General features: G+C 43.6%; 1 long non-coding RNA gene across 2 annotated transcripts in view; it reads right to left on the bottom strand.

Annotated features, from left to right (window-relative positions):
* LOC147343277 (uncharacterized) overlaps nucleotides 1-20,449 on the bottom strand; it is a 23,602-nt gene continuing 3,153 nt past the window's right edge. Inside the window, exons 1-3 of one of the 2 annotated variants that reach the window (XR_015156605.1) lie at nucleotides 13,268-13,404; nucleotides 1,643-1,724; nucleotides 1-153 (exon numbers count right to left, since the gene is read on the bottom strand). This is a non-coding gene — a long non-coding RNA (uncharacterized LOC147343277). Of the gene's footprint in view, nucleotides 154-1,642; nucleotides 1,725-13,267; nucleotides 13,405-20,449 lie in introns of those variants that run through there. The other variant, XR_015156606.1, reaches the window with a different exon arrangement.

The following is a 20,449-nucleotide window of genomic DNA, read 5'->3' on the forward strand; positions in this document are numbered from 1 at the left end:
CATAAAGATTATGCAAGAGGCCAAGAAGAAACATGATCAAAATGATGAGTTTCCTTCCTGCCCTCAGGCCGGCTGAATTCTGTGGAAGCGGCTGCAGTTACTCATTTTTGTTTTGCTTTTCACTGGTCAGGTTTTCATGCTTATTTTTGCTTTCTGAAATAAATTCATCAGATAAGAGAAATAGTTAGAAGGCATAACTTTAAAGAATGTATGGAGTTTAGAATAACATTTTCATTTGGATCAAATTCTTTGAGAAAAGGTTAAAGATCCACAAGCTCATAAATGAAAAAAGATATAAGTAAAATCTATTTATCTCAGAATTGTCACTAATGTTTTTGAGGGAAAAAAGGGTTTAAAAATTTAGCTTCTAATCGATGTGAAGAAGTATCAGCTCACCTTTCTCATTTTCAGTCTTATGTACAAACACATAAATATGAAAATTCAACCTTCATCTCATTGTTAATGTAATTTAATTCTCTTCTATGACTCAGATGGTAAAGAATCTGTCCACAATGTAGGAGACCCGGGTTCAATCCCTGGGTCGGGAAGATCTCCTGGAGAATGGAATGGCGACCCATTCCAGTATTCTTGCCTTGGGAATTCCATGGGCAGAGGAGCTTGGCAGCCTGTAGTCTATGGGGTTGCAAAGAGCCAAACACAACTGAGGGACTAACACACTTTCATCTCATTCTTAATGTGATTTAATTCTCTGCTATCCTTATAACAGCATAACTGTGGTTAGTAAATAACTATTCCTTCTCATTCTATACATGTACTGGAAGATTTACTTTCATCAAAAAGACAGAACATAAACCAAACCATAATATCATACTTGTTGTTCAATAAGATTTTGATACAGAGAAACAGAAGGGAAAATATCTTTTAAATGCAGATATAATTTCTAACTTTTTCTAAATAAAGCTATTTAATTGTGGCCCAATTTTGGTTATTTGAGTATCTTCCATTTACACTATATTAGACTAATTCAAAATGCTATTTTAAAGTCTAACCCAACTTTTCATTTAAAATAGCATTTACTTGCTCTGTAGTGCCAAGTGATAATCCCTCAAACATTCAACAAAACATAAGACAGCATCACGCGGACTCATCATGTCCACCAAACCCTTCCCTTCCTGGTGCACAACCTGGTGTTTTATTTTGAGGAAGAAACGAGCAAAGAGGGAAGAGCTTGGCTTGTTACGCTTGGCTGTGGGCTGACAGCTGCTGGTAGCCCCTGTGCAGCCTGAGCCCCTGGTCTGAGCAAAGAACATGCTGCACCTGCACTCCCTGTGCTAGGCCCCAAGGGTGCTCATGGGATTACAAGAGCTGTGCTGTGACCCATGTATGATGAGGAGAGTGAAAGATGGCCCCAACTCCACCAGCAGCCCCCCACATATATGCACCCCCTCAGTGGACCCATCTTGATGGTTAGGCTTTGAATGCTGAACACCGAGATTCTTTTAGCCTCTGGTACTTGATTACAGGCAGAAGGAAAAGGAGATTCTCTAAGTTGGAAGCTCACTATTTGTTCAAACTTAAGAGGAAGATGATTAAAATATTATTAGGTGGATTTGTATCTTCTGAGAAAAGAGTGTTTAAAAGCCAGAGAAAGCTACAAATCAAAAACAGAATAAATACTTACAATTCCAGAGTCATGTCTTGGTTTTATTTTATAGAGTGACTTTCCCTTTTTCTGCCTACACACCTCTTCAGCTTCTTTTACTCTGGATGGGGAGAAAACACATGATATAAACAAAGACTTACAAAGATCACTACAGTCCATCTATAGTAGGTGAGCAAGTATCATGAAGAATTTGATTTATTAGAGAAAAATAATACCACATACACAGGAATGTTACCTGATACTTGATTTAAAAACATAATAGAGCCAGAGGTGAATTCATCCAGTGGCTCTTAACTTGGAATCAAAGAAGGTCGAATGGAATAGGACACAAGCACGTTTATATTTTTAGGCATACTAAAGGAGTCTTACACACAGGAAAATAAAGAAATATCCCTCATATTCAGGTGAGGTGCTGAGATTGGCTCCATTACATAAAAGGGGATGGCACTACCATATAAATCAGAAGCATTAGTGAAATAAGCAGCATCATATAAGAACTCTTATGTTTATTTAAAATGATCTCAGATTCAGTTTCCACATTATGTTTCCCCAGGCATGGAAATCTATACAATGAATACTTGGGACCATTTTTTCTTTTTTAATTGAGCATCATCAAGCATGGGGACCAGTCATTTGAAAACAGAAAATAGAGACTGAGCAGTAATGTTTGAACTCATCTAGCATTTCCTTTTAAACACATGCTCCAAGGAAAACAGTATTGAATTTACCAGAGAAACAGTTAAAAGAGGACATCACTGGAAGGGAGGTTGCACAGCAGGTCGCCCTGCTGTCTGATGCTGGGGTAGCATCTGCTCGCTTGGCCCCCTGTGTCCCTCGGGGAGGACAAGGGCTCAAGAACGCAGAAGAGTATCACTACTAGGACTGCCCAGAGCTGCTGCAAACATCCAGAAAGCTTCACTTTAAGAGTCCTTTAGAGGGCTTCCCTGGTGACCCAGGGGCCGCTCCCAGTGCAGGGGCCCGGGTTCCATCTCTGGGCCGTGAACTAGATCCCATACACTGCAAGGAAGAGTCTGCATGCCACAGGTAAGATCCCATGTGCGGCAACTAAGACCTAGTCCAGCTAAAAAAAAAAAAGGCACTAAAAGTTCTTATAAAATGCTTTACAATGTTATGAATGACTGCTTCTACTAAGCAAATAGTAAGGAATATGTGTGTTAGTTGCTCAGTTGTGTCCGACTCTTTGTGACTCCATGGACTACAGTCTTCCAAGTTCCTCTGTCCATGGAATTCTCTAGGCAAGAATACTGGAATAGGTTGCCATTCCCTTCTCCAGGGGATCTTCTCAACCCAGGGATTGAACCCAGGTCTCCTGCATTGCAGACAGATTCTTTACTGCCTGAGCCACCAGGGAAGCCCAAGAAATATGTAGACTGGAATTCTATTAATAAAAACAGGTGCCATTAGAAAGAAAATAACCTACTAGGTTAATTTATTTTCATTATTGTGATTCTCCTTGGGAATTAAAAAGAGTGCTTCTGAGAAACTAACAAAGCTGTGATTTATCTTAATAAAAGACTTCTTATGGAGATCTTGAAACCTAGTTCCTGAAAGAAATGAGTTATAAATATATTTCTTAAGCCTGATGGCAAAGTTTCTAATGACAGATTTCATCTCCTATGCAGCTGAATGAATCCCTGTTTTTAAACAACAGAATGAAACATTCGTTGAGTGCAGCAGCTATGAGGTTACTGTTACAGCTCACAGTAAGACACGATGGATCAAACTAATTCTTTTTGCTTTTTTTCCCTACAGTTAGTGAAAATCCAGTAAATCCTCTCTTAAATTTACTTAGAACTCTTTAAGGCATTTTGTAATATTAAAAAAAAAATGTACTTCACAAGTATTTAGACCACCAAAGCATCTTAATTTTCTTACTATCTTATTTTCTAAGTATCACAGAAAGCCCAGTCTAATACAAACATTTTAAGTTTTACACAGAAAACAAGTGTGGCCATTCCTACAGCAGGAGAACTAGAGAGTGTGGTCAGGATGCCTGAGTCGGTGCAGGGCTGAGGGCCCTGAAACCCAGGCAAGAGTCACAGGTGTGCACAGATGCCAAGGATGTTGCCCCAGCTCAGGATTCAGGGCAGTTGTGCCCCGAGGGCTTTCAAAGAGAAATCTTAGTTTTCCATACTTCCTTTAGAAGGGGAAATGGGGCTGAGAACAAGGACTCTGTACGGAATAACCTGGGAGTGCTGCAGGGGACCCTGTTGCCCTAGGACTCCCCACCGAGGCCAGAGCGTCCTCCACCCTACTGGTTCAGGCTCTGGATATGAACGTGACTGATGGGGCAAGTGGTTCCTGTGTCCCTAGACTCTTGGCTGCACACACAGCTGAGCTAGGAGCTGGGCCCTGGGCACCAGACAGCAGAGAGGATTCTCAAAGTCAGGTGCAGAGGTATTTCGGAAAAGCAGCTCCCGGGCCAGGTGGCTCTGTTCCAGGTTAGTCTCCCTGGGATGTACTTGCTTGGAAGCAGATGTGGGCACTTGTGGGCAGCTCTGCGAGCAGGCCTATCTATCCTAAGCCTCCTAGCAAATGCTGCTCCCAAATGCCAGTTCTCTTTCAACAAAACTCTGACAATGACAAGACTTTCCCCCCACACTTTAGGCAGGAAAAAAGAACATGTCCCTGGAGGTGAGCTGGCAGAAGTAAGAGGAAAAATACTGAGGGAAGCGGGGATGGAGAGGCCCCAGTCCCCTCCTGCTCAGGCCTTCCTCCAGGCACTGGAGATAGTCCACGAGCTCCAAGTGCGAGCCTGCTGATAACCCCCATCCCTTCTGCCTCACCCCTCAGTCAATGATTCCTAAAATTTCTTAAATTGAGTAGGAAAGAGAAGTTCATTACATAACTAGGTACTAAGTGAAAAGGCACAGTGGTGATAACATTTCAAATAACAAACAAAAATGACCTACAGGTCCAATTTGGAAAGGAGAAGGGGATAGGACCTCCTTCACAAAGGGATTCCCTGATAGCTCAGTTGGTAAAGAATCCGCCTGCAATGCAGGAGAACCTGGTTTGATTCCTGGGTCGAGAAGATCCCCTGGAGAAGGGAAAGGCTACCCACTCCACTATTCTGGCCTGGAAAATTCCATGGACTAGTCCCTGGGTCTCAAGGAGTCTGACAGGACTGAGTGACTTTCACTTCACTTCACAAATGGAGAAAGCAGCCTGCTGAGCAGGGAAGAAGCCGGGGTTTGGCACTTGAGTTTAACTTCCAGTGAGGATGGGGATGGGGGTCTGTGGATGGTGTGCAGAGATATAAGTCTTGGAAGATTTATGAAGATGATTTCTTTCAAATATGGCTGTTGTGCCCTTGATTAAGTGAAAAGTGAAAGTGAAGTCACTCAGTCGTACTGGACTCTTTGTGACCCCATGGACTGTAGCCTATCAGGACTCTCTGTCCATGGGATTTTCCAGGGAAGAGTGCTGGAGTGGATTGCCATTTACCTTCTCCAGGGGATCGTCCCAACCCAGGAATCGAACCCGGGTCTCTCGCATTGCGGGCAGATGCTTTACTGTCTGAGCCACCAGAGAAGTCACAATTAAGAATATTCCTTAATCAAGACTTTACCTTGTTAGTCTCCCAACAGAAACAAAGGCCACAGATACACTGCTGTTGTTGTTCAATTGAAAGGGAAGGGAGCCACTCCTCTAACACCGAGCAGTAATAATCCAGTCTAAGTGAGTGTCCCAGGAGCCCGGTTCGAGCATCAGGTTGGGAGCAGAAAAGAGTCTTCCAACCACGGGCTGAGAGCAGTGCTCTCCTTCCCCACCAGCTTAGCAGAGTCACCTGGACTGTTGGGTCTAAAAAATAATGCTAGCTTTCCTTCTTTCTAGTCTCTCCACTTTTTGTGATGCTGTTTTTTCAAAACCACTGGAAGTGATGAGAGAAGAGTTTTCAGTATCACATGGTTTGTTTTTGTTCATATTATCTTTGTTTAGGTTGCTGACTAGAAGTTGCAGTTCTTAGAATTAGCCTACCAAAGATGTCATCTGAAAAAATTTTACTTCCTTTTATAGTTCTCTATTGGCAGCCTATTAATTTCAGTGAAAATATTTTAATCCGAAAGAGCGGGGAGGGGCTCTGGACGGAGGCTGGGTTGGGGCGGGGGTGGGACTCCAGGAATCAAGCAGGTATAGACGCCTAGTGGACTGAGCCCTGGCTCGGCCTGTCCTTCTTTATAACCGCAATGATCACACACCCATACACCCACAAACATCCTGAAAATACAGTGAAAACAATCAACCACAATATTTCTTATGACTACAGGTGAAAAGAACTTAAGTGTTGTCAGGGACATATTTCTGAATTTGAGTTGGATTTCTGAACTTTAACTCTGACAGTCTGACTCAGCGAGAAAAGCAACCATATCTGCATGTCCAGGGGTGATGACGCAGTTAGAACAGCTCACAGAGACTTCGACTCTTCTGACCAGACTTCACAGGAGCCCCAGAACTCTGCGGGACAGGTCTGTGGGACCTGCCTTAGGAGGCCGGGCTGGCAGAAGGCACCTCTGTGCAGCCTGCACCACACGCGCCACTCAGTGTGCAGAGCACAAGAGGAGTCTGCCACTTAGTCAACAAGACCCGCTCAACTTAAGATTCCATGACAGTTAGATATATATGTTTTGTGCTTATGCTCTGAAAGCTGCAAATATATTCTTCTCACGAGTATAAGGCCAATAAGCAGAGATGATGTACATGAGCATTTCCTGAAACTGTTATTGTGGAGAAGAGGTGAGTCCAAAGAGATGGATCATTTCTTCATAAGAAAACACATTCAAGTTGTGAAGTTAATCCCCTAGATTCAGGATCTCTTTGATAACTGTCCAATGTCCTATAAATGTAGGACATTATATGGATGAGCTACCGCAGGAAGAAATAGCTGTTTCTTAAGGTTTGGAAAGGCTGTAGATAAGGAAAGATGGGTCCAGAGGACAAGGCTGTGCATTTACTTCAAGGCAAAGGAAACAAAAATATCACACACACACACTCACACACACACTCACATATATCTCAGAATAACCTCCTGAGGTACATATTGTTGTTACCCAACTTTAACCATGAAGAAACTGAAACTTAAAACGGTCAAATTACTCACTCATGGTCAGAGTGAGTGGCAGATCCAGCCAGACACAGACAACACCTCCTTAGTCCAAGCTGTAAGCCTCGCTCTGAATGGCCTCCTCACAAGGCAAATGCACAGGACGATGAAAAACACCGCCACCAAAGTCTTCCTCTAGTTATTAACATGAACATAGTTATTTACACTTATGCATTTATATTTACCATATATTTACATTCATTATAGTAATTTATATTTATTATTTGCTTTTATTTCTGTTTATTTAGAAGTATTTGATTCTGAAAGGCTGAATCTCCTAGAACTCTGAATATATAAAATGTGGCAGGTTAAAATAGTTTTTGATAAAAGAAAGTACCTAGAAAAATGGTTGCGTGTGTTTTACCAGATCCTGGAGATTCCAGGTTCAATCTCTGGGTCTCCCACATTGCAGGCAGATTCTTTACTGTCTGAGCCACTAGGGAAGCCTGATCCTGGAGAGGAGTAGTCTAACCAGACAAATTCAACCCTATTCAAGGAAACATATTAATGGAAACACAATGGGCTACAGTGTTCATTTTTGAAAAAGGAAAGCATATAAGATCATCCAGAGAAAACAAAACTACAACCACATTTTCTTGATTCTAATATATGGGAAGAATTCTTGATGTGGCTGTCTATAAAAGGGATGTGAACTGTAGTTAGTAAAAAGGCAAAAATACAGAAGACAGAAACTTTTCTATTAGGCTTTTTGTTTGTTTACACAAATCTTCACTATAAACAGACTAATTTTTAAGCTTTAACTCAGTGAAGGCATTTGTGAGGAGAGGCAAGTCAGCACACACTTGGAGTGTGTAGTGCCCTTGCTTTTCGGTGATGTAACCTGACAGAGGGCTACAACTCTGAGAAACCTACAAGGACAGTGAGCACATATTTCCCCTGTTATCTCAGATCATAGTGGTCTTACACAAATGGCAGCCAGTAGGTGCTCAGAGTCTCTGACAAGTGTTGAAAATGCTGACATTCTGTGCTGCTGAACATGGGAGGTGCATCTATTTTAGAGACTAGATGATTAAACAGTAAGGTTCACACTCCATTGTGTAAATAACACCCTGAATTATATTCTGTCAAACCAGATCATCTTCTCCTGTTCTTCCATAAGAAATTTACTGTGGTCTCAGAAAGTTAAGAAATCTGGAAGATGCCATTTAGAACTTTTAAAAATGCTTGGATGATACATTTTAAACATTCACTGAAAATAGGAATATTTGTATTCATAAACATGTTGGGACTTTAAAGCCCTGATAATGTAGTTTTCATGGTTAATTTAAAATCTCCTGGGACTTCCCTGGTGATCCAGTGGTTAAGAATCCGCCTGTCAACACAGGGGACACGGGTTGGATCCTTGGTTTGGGAAGACACCACATGCCAATGAGCAACTAAGCCCACGCACCACAACTACTGAGCCACAGGCTCTAGAGCCTGCGAGCTGCAGCTGCTGAAGCCTGCACACCCTGGAGCCTGTGCTCTGCAACGAGAAGCCACTGCAATGAGAAGCCCGGGTACCACGGAAGAGTTGCCCCCGCTCACTACAACTAGAGAAAGACCGAGCACAGTAACCAAGACCCAGGCCAGCCAAAAAACAAAAACAAACCTCTCATTAAAAAAAAAAAAAGAGCTTGCTTTTCTCATGGCTTTTGTAGTGTCGTTGTTCAGTCGCTCAGTCATGCCCAACTCTTTATGACCCCATGGACTACAGTACGCCAAGCTTCTCTGTTCTTTACCATCTCCCAGAGTTTGCTCAAATCCATGTCCATTGAGTCAGGGATGCCATCCAGCCATCTCATCCTCTGTCATCTCCTTCTCCTGTCTTCAATCTTCCCCACCATCAGGGTCTTTTCCAATGAGTTGGCTCTTCTCATCAGGTGGCCAAAGTATTGGAGCTTCAGCTTCAACATCAGTCCTTCCAATGAATATTCTGGGTTGATTTCCTTTAGGATTGACTGCTTTGATCTCCTTGTGTCCAAGGAACTCTCAAGAGTCTTCCCTAGCACCATAGTTTGAAAGCATTAATTCTTTCATGCTCAGCCTTCTTTATGGTCCAACTCTCACATCCAAACATGACTACTGAAAAAACCATAGCTTTGACTATACGGACTTTTGTCGGCAAAGTGATATCTCTGCCTAGGTTTGTCATAGCTTTTCTTCCAATGAGCAAGCATCTTTTAATTTCATGGCTGCAGTCACCATCTGCATTGATTTTGGAGCCCAAGAAAATTGGAATTCTCCAGGCAAGAATACTGGAGTGAGTAGCTACTCCCTTCTCCAGGTGATCTTCCCAACCCAGGGATGGAACCCAGGTCTCCTGCATTGCATGAAGATTATTTACTGTTTGAGCCACCAGGGAAGCCCCCAAGGACTATTAGACATAGGCACAGACTATAAACATAGAGAGTTTATCACGTTTCCTCCCGTGACACTCAAAAGAGAGTACAGCAGAGCTATTTATACCACAGTGGTTTGGAATTACGTGCGAGAAAGATGTAGGCAATACAAGGCAGGAGCACATCTAGGAAATATACATATTAAGGGAGGACAAAACCACAGTTTTTTCCTCTACTGGATTATTCCTTTCAGGCTAAAAATATGCTGTTGATTCCTCCATAAAAAAAAAAAAAAATCCTTCACTCCTTCCCCCTCCAGCAAGACCTTTTTTCTCTGCTGACCTCCGAGTGTACTGGCTCCTCCAGAAAGCCACCCATCATCCTCTTCTCCTGCACCCATCTAACCAGGCGTCTGTCACTGACTACCTAATGGTGCCTGCCTTTGTGAAGACACTGATTCCTCCTGCTCCTGCAAGCACCACAGCATGCCACATGGCTCTGGTTTACCCGCTTCTTCTGGAGCCTCTTCCACATGGTCCACCAGGCTCCATGATCTGGCCCAGTACCCCTCTGTGCAGTCGTCTTCCACCTCGTTCCTCCTGCTCACTCTGTTCAGGATGCTCACTGTATCTGCCTCCCTCAGGCTTTGCACTTGCCACTCTCCCTGGCTGGAATGTTCTATCTCCATAGCCCCTGCTTTATTCCTTCACTTCCTTCAAGTCCCTGTTTACCCGTCACTTCTCACAGAACACTGTCTGACAGGCCCACATACACTGCCGTAACTCCTTCAACTCTCTCTTCCCTTTGCCCTGAGCCCCCAAAGGATAGGGCAGGCCTCTTTCCTCACTGAGCACTAACACAGGACACCTTCATTCCCCTCTGAGCCTTAGTTTTCATGTTGTCAAGTGTAGCCTCTGGACAACACGATGGCTCATGCTGGGAGAGTGCCACCTGCCCTTTGAGTAAATGCAGAGTGGCCAGGGCTTGGTGGGGGAGGAGGGGAGAAAGCTGGTGGATTATCCAGAGAATGTCAACATTGCTGAGTAAGATAAAATGGCAGATGAAACTGATTAAAGTTTTCAAACTTAGAAAGATACTCAAAGTATCGGGGATCCTGGATGTTTTATTACTGATTTTAATAAACAAACAAACAAAAAAAAACAACACCCAGAAGCAAAATAAATCAAAATAGAATGAAATAAAATAAAATGCTCATGGGCTTCACATAAGACAACATTCAGAAAGAGCAAGCATGAGTTGGTGCAGTCACTATGGAGAACAGTATGGAGATTCCTCAGAAAAACAGAGGTACCAGAAGATCCAGCAATCCCACTCCTGGGCACAGATTCAGAGAAAACTGTAATTCAAAAATACATGCACCCCAATGTGCACCCCAACAGCAGCACTACTTACAATAGTCGAGACATGGAAACAACCTAAATGCCCACAGACAGATGAATGGGGAAAGAAGATGTGCTACATATATATTCAATACAATGGAGTTTTACCATTCTCTAGGTCCATCTCGGAGAAGGAAATGGCACCCCACTCCAGTACTCTTGCCTGGAAAATCCCATGGACGGAGGAACCTGGTAGGCTGCAGTCCATGGGGTCGCTGAGAGCCAGACATGACTGAGTGACTTCACTTTCACTTGTCACTTTCGTGCATTGGAGAAGGAAATGGCAACCCACTCCAGTGTTCTTGCCTGGAGAATCCCAGGGATGGGGGAGCCTGGTAGGCTGCCGTCCATGGGCTCACACAGAGTCCGACACGACTGAAGTGACTTAGCAGCAGCAGCAGCAGGTCCATCTAGGAACAGGGATGGGTGAATCCAGGGATGGGTGAATCCCTACTAAGTGAAGTAAGTCAGATGGAGAAAGACAAATATCATATGATATCACTTATATGTGGAATCTAAAATAAGACTCAAGTGAACTTATATATGAAACAGAAATAGAGTTACATAGAGAACAGACTTGTGGTTGCCAAGAAGGAGGGGGCTGGAGGAGGGATGGAGTGGGAGGTTGGGACTAGCAGATGCAAACTATTATATATAGAATGGAAAAACAAGATCCTACCATGTAGCACAGAGAACTGTATAGCACTGAGAATATATATCTCAGGATATATATTCAATATCTTGAGATAAATCATAGTGGATATATGTATGACTGAATTACTTTGCTGTACAGCAGAAATTAGGACATTATAAATCAGCTATACTTCAATTAAAAATTTAAAAATTAAAAAAGAGGAAGCAGAAAAAAAACATCCAAATTTGAGTTTGATATGGAATTATAATATGCAGATAAGAAATATTAAGCAGGTATAATAACTTTGATGATGGTGATGACAACCATGGTGCTAATGATCTAAAGGTCCTTTTAAGGAGGAAAAAATTATAAACAAGAGCTTTCCACAGAAACTAAGGGGAGCCTAGACTGGAGGGCACTTATTTGCCACGATGGCTGTTCATTGGACAGCTGAATAGACTAGCAATGCCCGTGTCCAAGGCCATGCTGTGCTCCCACGGCCAGTTCCACAGCACCAGGATGGCCAGTCCTCACTGCGGGCCCACTGGCTAGGAAGCACCATGTAAAAGGTCTGTCTTCGCCTCAGGAAATGTCTGCTTTCTTCTCAAGGGCTCAGACTTCCTCTCCTGACCTAGCAGTTGCCCGTGGTTCATGTTTCTAAGCCTGTTTAAGATAAGTAGAAGCAAAGATCTTGAGCAGTGGCTTGGTCAGGGGCCCATGGAGAGGGGTCCTAAGTGGAGATTCAGAGGCCAGGCAAGGGCCCAGTGGGCGGTAGTTGGGGACATTCTGGTGAGAGGGTGGAGGCCCAACGAAACAGAAGTGAGAGATGGGGCTTTACCTCAGAGCAAAGGCGAACATATTTCTTCCCCCTTTTATTTATTGTAACCATTATCATTGCCACTCTTTGTTCCTAAGGATTTTTTTCTATTTGAACAGAGGTAATTTATTTTTTTTCAATTAAAAATAATTTTTTCTTTTATTATTATTATTTTTTTACAGTCATGTCACAATTTTTTTTTTTTACTTTACAATATTGTATTGGTTTTGCCATACATCAACATGAATCCGCCACGAGTGTACACGTGTTCCCCATTCTGAACCCTCCTCCCACCTCCTTCCCAATACCATCGCTCTGGGATTCCTTCTCCATTAGAACTACAGATTGAGAAAACTTGGACAATCTGACTCCTCTCATGGAGATTATGTCTGAAAAAAGTTTATTTGGAATAGATGACTCATTTCAGATCACATACACACATATTACCTATTTTGTGAATGTATGCGTTTTAAGATTTGCTCAACCTAAAGTTTATACAGAGAAATACTGCTCATTTCATCCCTACAGAGTCATTATTTAAATAGGTGGAGATCTTTTAAATTTTGGAATAAACTCTGCTACTTGTTTTCCTACAAATTTGTGCCAGCAGATTTATCTCTCAAATTTTGATTTAGCTCATTTAGTCATATTAGTAGTTGAAAGACTTGGTTTCCTTGAGTATATCTCCTGAGCACAGGGGAAATGGCCAGGAGTGGACCAGGCAGGAAGGAAAGTAACCAACATACGATTTCAAAACTGTGACCAGCCTGAACAGATTGCTGAGGACAGGTGGGATGTTCAATTGTGGCCCACGATTAGGTCTAGTGGCTAATGTGAGAAATTCTATTTACTTGCTTTTAAAAAAAATAGCTTTATTAAGATATCATTAACATATTATTAAATGTCCACTTAAAGTGGACAGCTCACGGGACTGAACAGGGAATTCCCTGGTAGTCTAAGGGTTAGGACTCAGTGGTGTCACTGCTGAGGGATTGTCAAGGATGAGGGGACTAAGACCCCACAAGCCACATGATGTGGCCAAAAAGCAAACAAATAACAAAACAAACCAAACAACAGAAGAACCCATACCCCACACCCCACAAGGCTGTGCAGCTGTCTATTCTTAGAACATTCCACCCACCAAAGGAATCTTGTCAGAGGTTAATTCCCATTCCTTTCTGTCCCCAGCCCTCAACAAGGGCTAATCTACTTCCAGATCCTATATAAATACTTGCCAGTTCTGGGTGTTTCATATAAATCAAATCACACCACATAGTCTTCTGTGACCATCTTCTTTCGCTTAGCACAGCATTTTGAAGGCTTACCCATGTTACAGCACATATCAGTGCTTGATGTCTTTTCATCATTGAGTGCTATTCCATTGTAAGGATGTGCTGTGTTTTGTCTATCCACTCATCTGCTGATGGACATTTGAGTTTGTTTCCAGCGTTCAGATGTTATGAGTAACACTGCTGTGTGTCTTCTTCCACGGATTCCAGGAGGGAGCTGTGGACCTCATGGCAACTCTAGGCTGACCTTTTAAAAAATATTTTGGCCATGTCCTTCCAGGATGTGAGTCACAGACATTCAAAATTGAGTTTGATGTCTTATAACAGTTGCTTCTTAAGTGTTAATCAGACTTCAGCAGGCAAAACCAGTGAGTTAACTGCTCTTTGTCAAATAGAATGACCCAGCACGGCTGGGTCTAATGCTGCCATCAGCTTCAAATCTGTTGTAGAGACTAACACCTGCGTCTTGGAGACGATCCTGCCCACCCCCTTCTCTCACAACTAGCTTCTGAATACCCATTACTGACCCCGTGATCCCAAACTTTTTAAAATTTATTTTTAATTGGAGGATAATTGCTTTACAATGTTGTGTTGGTTTCTGCCATAAACAATGTCAATCAGCTATAAGCATACACATGTCCCCTCCCTCTTGAACTTCTCTCCCACCCACTACTCCATCCCACCTCTCTAGGTTGTCACAGAGCACTGGACTGAGCTCCCTGTGTTATATAGCAACTTCCCACTAGCTAGCTATTTTACATATGATTTACATACATATGTTTCAATGCTACTCTCTCAACGCTTTCCATTTCTCTCAGCTCCCCACTGCTCTGCCATGTCTGACTGTGCAGTGCCAAGCAGACAGGAAGAAGGATGTTTGGCCAGTGGGCTCCTCTGCTTCGAGGGCTCAGAGCCAGTCAGGAAGATGTCACAAGGGGTGACTGGCAGGGCCCCTGAATTCTTAACATTTTTCACTATCTAAAAAATCCAGGCTCCAGTGAAGTCCACACAAACCTAAGAATTTAGTTTTAGACAAATCTGGCCCTCCTCTTCCCACAGGTTATAACCATCACAATGAGAGGCTCCTAAAGAAATTAAAAATGACTCCCCAAATAATAGCTTGCTGGTAAAGGAATAGCTTACTTTAGGAATTATTTTCATTTCACTGTTGTTTAGTCACTAAGTCATGTCCAATTCTTTTGCGATCCCATGGACTGTAGACTGCCAGGGTCCTCTATCCGTGGAATTTCCCAGACACTGATACTGGATTGGGTTGCCATGTCCTCCTCCAGGGTATCTTCCCAACCCAGGGATTGAAACTGTGTCTCCTGCCTTGACAGGGGGCTCTTTATCACTGAGCCACCAAGGAAGCCCATTTTCAGCTCTTATAAACTCCATAATGTTATTTCTAATGAGTAATTTTTAAATATCTTTACTCTATGTACCATATTTTGATCCAAATATGTTTTACTACAAACTTTGCTAATACATCAAAAAAACTTTTAAGCAAATGCTAAAGAGAAATTAATAATTGCTCAGATACCTTCATAAGTCTCTACAAACTCACCAGACATGTTTAAATCCTTTTTCAAAGCAAAAAATGTTTGTGGACAAGCTCGAACCAGAACCTTTCAGGGTGAGATTTTTTCATTTTTGAACATGAGGCTTTGAGAAAGGATTTTCCCAAAATTTAAAAACATCTCTTGAAACATGATAAGATAAAGAAGCAAGTGCAGTGACTTTTCCCCATCTAACCTTTGCCTTAGAGTTTTACATCATTTTTGGAGAATTAAGTTTTAGAAAATAAATTTTCTGATATCCACAGTCTCAGATTTTTTCTTAGCCATGGCTTTTTGTAAATCATTTTAGAAGAAAGAAAGGGGGAAGTTTGCTTTCCTGATCTCTAAAATCTGGTTAACATAAGCTTGTCACGATGCAGCTGAGACAGACTTTTCTGACCTCCAAAGTTACTCCAGTCAGGAACTCAAGATAACGTGTGTGCAGAGGGTCCACTTCCTGTCACCTCTTGCTGCCTCTCCTGGTCCAGAGCATCACACCTTTCACCTGGGCCACCTTAGTTACTCCCAACTCGTTTCTCAATACCATGGTCCCCCATCTCCTACACACTTGGCCCAACCATCTGTTCTGTGCATGAATCGCATCAGGTCATTCCCTTTCAAAAGCCCTGCGAGAACTTCTACTGTACCCACGATAGAAGTCAGTCTGTTTGCATGACTGCAAGGGCCTGAATGGTCAGGCCCCTGCCTGTTCCCTCAGATTCATCTCATGACCTGGAGAGCAGTCAGTCTTTTCTGTCAGGCTCTGTGACCTTCCCACACTTCTGCCAGCCAGGCTCACCATCCTGGCCCTCACCAGCCTCAAGTTCTTTAGGTGTTAGCATAAATGTTGCCTCTTCAGAAAGGCCTCCTCTGACCACACTTTCTAAATGAAACTCTTCTGCTTTTCATTCTGCAAAATTGGTTCACTCTTTACTTTCCTCATAGTGATAATTTCAACCTATAATTTAAAAATGTGTGTGTTCACTTTTTTATTGTCTGCCTCTCTCACTAGAGGGTAAGATATACCTGGGCAGGAAATTTGCCAAGCACACAGTAGGATGTAAATATTTGCTGAATTAATAAATTCATGAATTTAATTGCCTATTATATCTTAATGCATATGAATTACTCCTTTAATGAGTGTATGTCATATTCCTTACACATTCCCAGGCTCCACTGGCCACTGTTCTGTCTTGTCATTTTCCAGCCAAGGCATCTGCTACAGGGATCAGAACTAGGAGGAAGGTTTCATTATGGGTCGTTTCTCTAGAAACTGACACCTGAATTAAAGGGGTAAGTGGTTGGCCAACTTCACGTACTGCTCCATATGACAGTGCTGAGTGGAGGTCCAAGAGGCAGCTCCACTTAGGTGTCCAACGAACACATGATTACAGAACAATAAGTCTGTCTCTTTAGCTCAAGTTTATTTTCATTGCTTTGAAAATGGTTGCTTCCTTCTACTCTGATGACATCCCATTTCAATCTGAACGCACAGCTCATACGCATACAAATGATGGAAAAAGGAATGTCAGCACTGCACGAGGCACCTTCAGTTTAATGTACGATACCCTAAGGCGGGAACACAGACATTTTCCTCCAACCACAGACCCCTGGGGCTGAGACCAGATCCGACTGCCCCTCGCCTGCGCAGCGGGAGGAGTAGCTGCCCTTTCTCCTGGTTCCTCAGAGTAAATTAAATGAGCAAATTAAGTTAGACAGCACTTTAAGCACAACCCTTACTAATGCCATCACTGATTAATTAAAATGTCTCAAGCTGACTACAGATGAAATGGTGACAGGCCTCCCTGCATGATGGGGCTTGAGGCCTGGCTCCTGGAGATTGGTCTCCTCGTCTAGGACACTCTCACCCCCAGGACCACCTGGTACGCTCCTAATCAGATCTGCGTCAACAGAATTCTGGAGGAACTGATCCCCCTTGTTGCTTCCCCCGCCTGTCACACTGTACCAGGGCTAGGCTGTCAGCTCCGGAGAGACAGGGTCGCCATCAAATGACTGAGGGTCTCCTGGGCCTGGAAACTCAACATGGAAGGAGATGATGACCACACGTCACACAACTGGACTCTGCCTAAAAACCAAGTCCAGCTATAACAGAGCATTTGCCGGCAATGAAGCTGTCTTGGGCACAACTGTCTCCCCCAGGACCATGGTGGTCATCCATCATGGTAGTTTTCCATCACTGTGGAAAGGCATGTGTTGACAGAGGGGATATATTATACACACACACACACACACACACACGTATAGCTGATTCACTTTGCTGTGTAGCAGAAACTAACACAACACTGCACAGTAACTACACTCCAATACACATTTTTTTAAATACAAAAAAAATAAAGGAAAGAAAAGGACCAGTGCCTCCAGCACCCTGTCTAAGTCACCTAGCTCCTATCCCCCGAGCTCCCTTAGCCTCCTGAGTGGTCGGTGCTGCTGACGGCCCCCTGGGGATGAGATGGGTCCCCTGGGTCCTCACATATGGACAATGTGCTTGGGCAGCATTCATGTCAGTTTGTCCCCATCTTCTGGATAGAGTCAAGCTGATATTTAAAAAAATTATTATTCATATTTTGTGTTGCTCAATAATAATGAGTCCAGATTTCTTTGGAGATGGACCTCTAATTAATAAGTGTACAAGCCTAGTTCCACATACATGAAAAAAAATTTTTTTCTGACTCAAGACAAAACCAATAGGTCAGGTGTTTAAAGCATCAAGAGGAGTAGAGCATGATTTAAAACCAAGAAAGGACAGGTCACTTCAGCATCTTCAAACAAAAGTTCATCCTTGGACTCAGAATCAAGACATTTTACCAACCAAGAAGGCAACTGCATCACAATAATGCCTTGCATTTACAGATATGTTCTTAACATGCCTTGTCAGAATGTCACATGACCTTGTGGGTCATCATAATCAGGAGGTCATTTATATTAAATGATACACAACAGCCACTGAATATTAAGCACAGAGACACTGCCGTACATACTCTAATAACCTTGTTCAGTTATCGTCTCTCTACAGGACAGCTATTACTGTCTCCACTTTGCTAACTCTGAAGCCATGCCTGTCTAGGGCTCAAGCCAGCAAGCTTGTTTGCATGCTAAGTCACTTTAGTCATGTCCGACTCTTTAAGACCCCATGGACTGTAGCCCACCAGGCTCCTGTCCAAGGGATTCTCCAGGCAAGAATACTGGAGTGGGTTCCCATGCCCTTTTCCATAGGACCTAGCCAACCCAGGGATCAAACCTAAGTCTCTTACATCTCCTGCCTTGGAGGTAGATTCTTTACCACTAGCACTTACCTGGGAAGCCAATAAAAACTCTGGTCTGGAAAAGCTTGTGTTTCCCACACCCCATTGATTAGAAAGACAGCAGACCTTTTCCCCATAGACAAGAAACTCACCATTTCAAGAAATATATCTATTAAATCATATAAGTCATCAGAAAAAGCCAAAAATACATTACTACCACTCCATATTCAAACAATTAGTAATGATTTTTATAGAGTATTTACAACCTTAAACTATTATTCAGTGTAAACATTACAAATTAGAGCAAGGAAAACTTGATCAGAAAGGAAAGTTTCAACCATGACATTACAACATCTTTAGAGTTCAAGACATGCTAAGACATTCTGGTAATCACACAGGTTATTTTTAAAGGCTTAATAAATTCGGGCTGGTAGAGCATCATCTACTTGCCCCTCCCCAACTCCAGTGACACTGCCAAGAAGGGGGTTGTCACTCACGGCAATCCTCTGCTCTGGCTGCAGGACTGCTGAACCAATCACAGTCCCTGCAGAACCAACCTCTGGCCACTGTGGCTGATCCAAAGATGAACACGACTCCTCTGGAATTCCTCTCTAGGATTTCTCTAGAAGCTCGAGAATGTCCCCTCCTCCTGAGTTGGGAGAATGTGAGCCAGGGCCAGACTGATGGCCTGGGGTCCACCCTTAAAGAAACAGCCTGGCCTGGAAATTGTGCTAAAGCACAGAGCGATTGGAGGGAGGGAGTTGAAAGGCAAGAGAAGGTGAGAGTGCAGATGAGAGAGAAAGAGAGGAGAAGAGGGAGCACAGGAGGAGGAGAGGACACTGAAAAGACAGGTGGAGGGTGGCAGGTACAGACACACGTGACCAACGCCCCCACCCAACTCCAGGCTGCGGCTGGCATTTCTGCAGTGAGGCACCCACAGACACCTTCCACCCTGTCCTGCAGAGGGCTAAGGAGCTCTCTCACCTGCCATGGCTCCTCCTCAGTCCTCTGTTCAGAGCAAACGAGCCGTGTGCACTGGACAGCTCCTGTCACCTGCCCGTTAACATCACTACGAGACGAAATGAAGTCACCTCCAGCGAGCCAAAAAGCCCACTGGATTTTTTTAAGCACAGAAGTATTAAAAGAGGATCGGGTTGATTGTATGAGATATTCAGCGAGCATGTCCAATGCCTAAAATCTCATAAATGGTGGACTGTTGTCCACAGAGTTTCCTGGAAACCCAGCTCTATCTCAGGGACAAGGCCTTCGCCATTCCTGACGGTGAATGACTTGCTCCAGGCCAACATCATCTCCATGGGAGCCGCTCAGCACTTCTGGACAGGCCACGTGGTGAAGAGAGCTTGGATGAGAGACCCCCTGTGATCTCCTGCCAGGACCTTAGCTGAGAATCCCTTGCTCACTTACGTGCCCTCAGGCCCTCTCCACTCCTGCTGTCTGTGCCTACCTCTCGCCACTTCCACTCTGTCAGTATTGAGGTAGGAGATAGCCGACCTCTGGGCCAGACACCTGGTATTTGTCAAGTGGAGTAAAATTCAAGCTTTGTTCTCACCCAGACACTCCAAGGACAAAGCTAGTGGTAAAAGCTGAGTTCTGCTAAAGCAAAGAGAAAAGGTGCCCACTCCTGAGGTCAAGGAAGACTTCCCTGTCTGCACATGTTCAGGAAGTCTTCTTTGGGGTTGAAAAGGGAAGGGACCCCACCCCATAATAAGTGTGGACACGCACCCATAGGCCTCTATGGAGGGATACATCTTAGAAGAAACTTGCACACACATCTTTGGGAAGGTGTGTGGACCAGTCAGGTGTGAAGAAAGATACAAGGTAATTGGCCAAAGGTAAACAAAGGCCTAGAAGGGCTGTCCTATATAAGTGATTTAAACACGTCCAGACTGTGTTCCTCCTCACTCACTCCGCACTCCTCTGCAGGTGTGTATCTCTGCCCTCCTTCTGAGCTGGATGAACAAACTGTTTTCCTGTGTGCTCTCCCATACGTTGTGCTATGTATCTAATCATAAACGTTGGACCTGTTTTTACAGTTTTTGTCTCCTTGAAACAGTCTTGCTTACAAACAGGGGCAAGAGCCCGGGCCACTTTTGCTTCTCGCCTCTAGTCCCTGGTGGTCTAGCGGCTAGGACTCTTGGTTTTCATCCAGGTTGCCCAGGTTTAATTCCGGGCAGGGAACTAGGATCTCTCCCTCTGAGATCAGTATCATCCCAGCTCCTGTGCAAAGTGAAACACTGATCTTTCTATATTCTTTCCCAGTGTGACTGAGCCCCAGGCCCTTCCCAGGCTTAGGTCAGAGCTGAAAGGAGGCATGCGTGGGAGCAGTGAGCACCAGGGAGGGAGGCTGTCTGCGACATGCCAAAGTCATTCCTCAC

Source organism: Bos grunniens, chromosome 28 (genome assembly GCF_055505025.1).
Source record: "Bos grunniens cultivar Pamir isolate PY7600 chromosome 28, Bosgru_T2T1.0, whole genome shotgun sequence".
Lineage (NCBI taxonomy): Eukaryota > Metazoa > Chordata > Mammalia > Artiodactyla > Bovidae > Bos > Bos grunniens.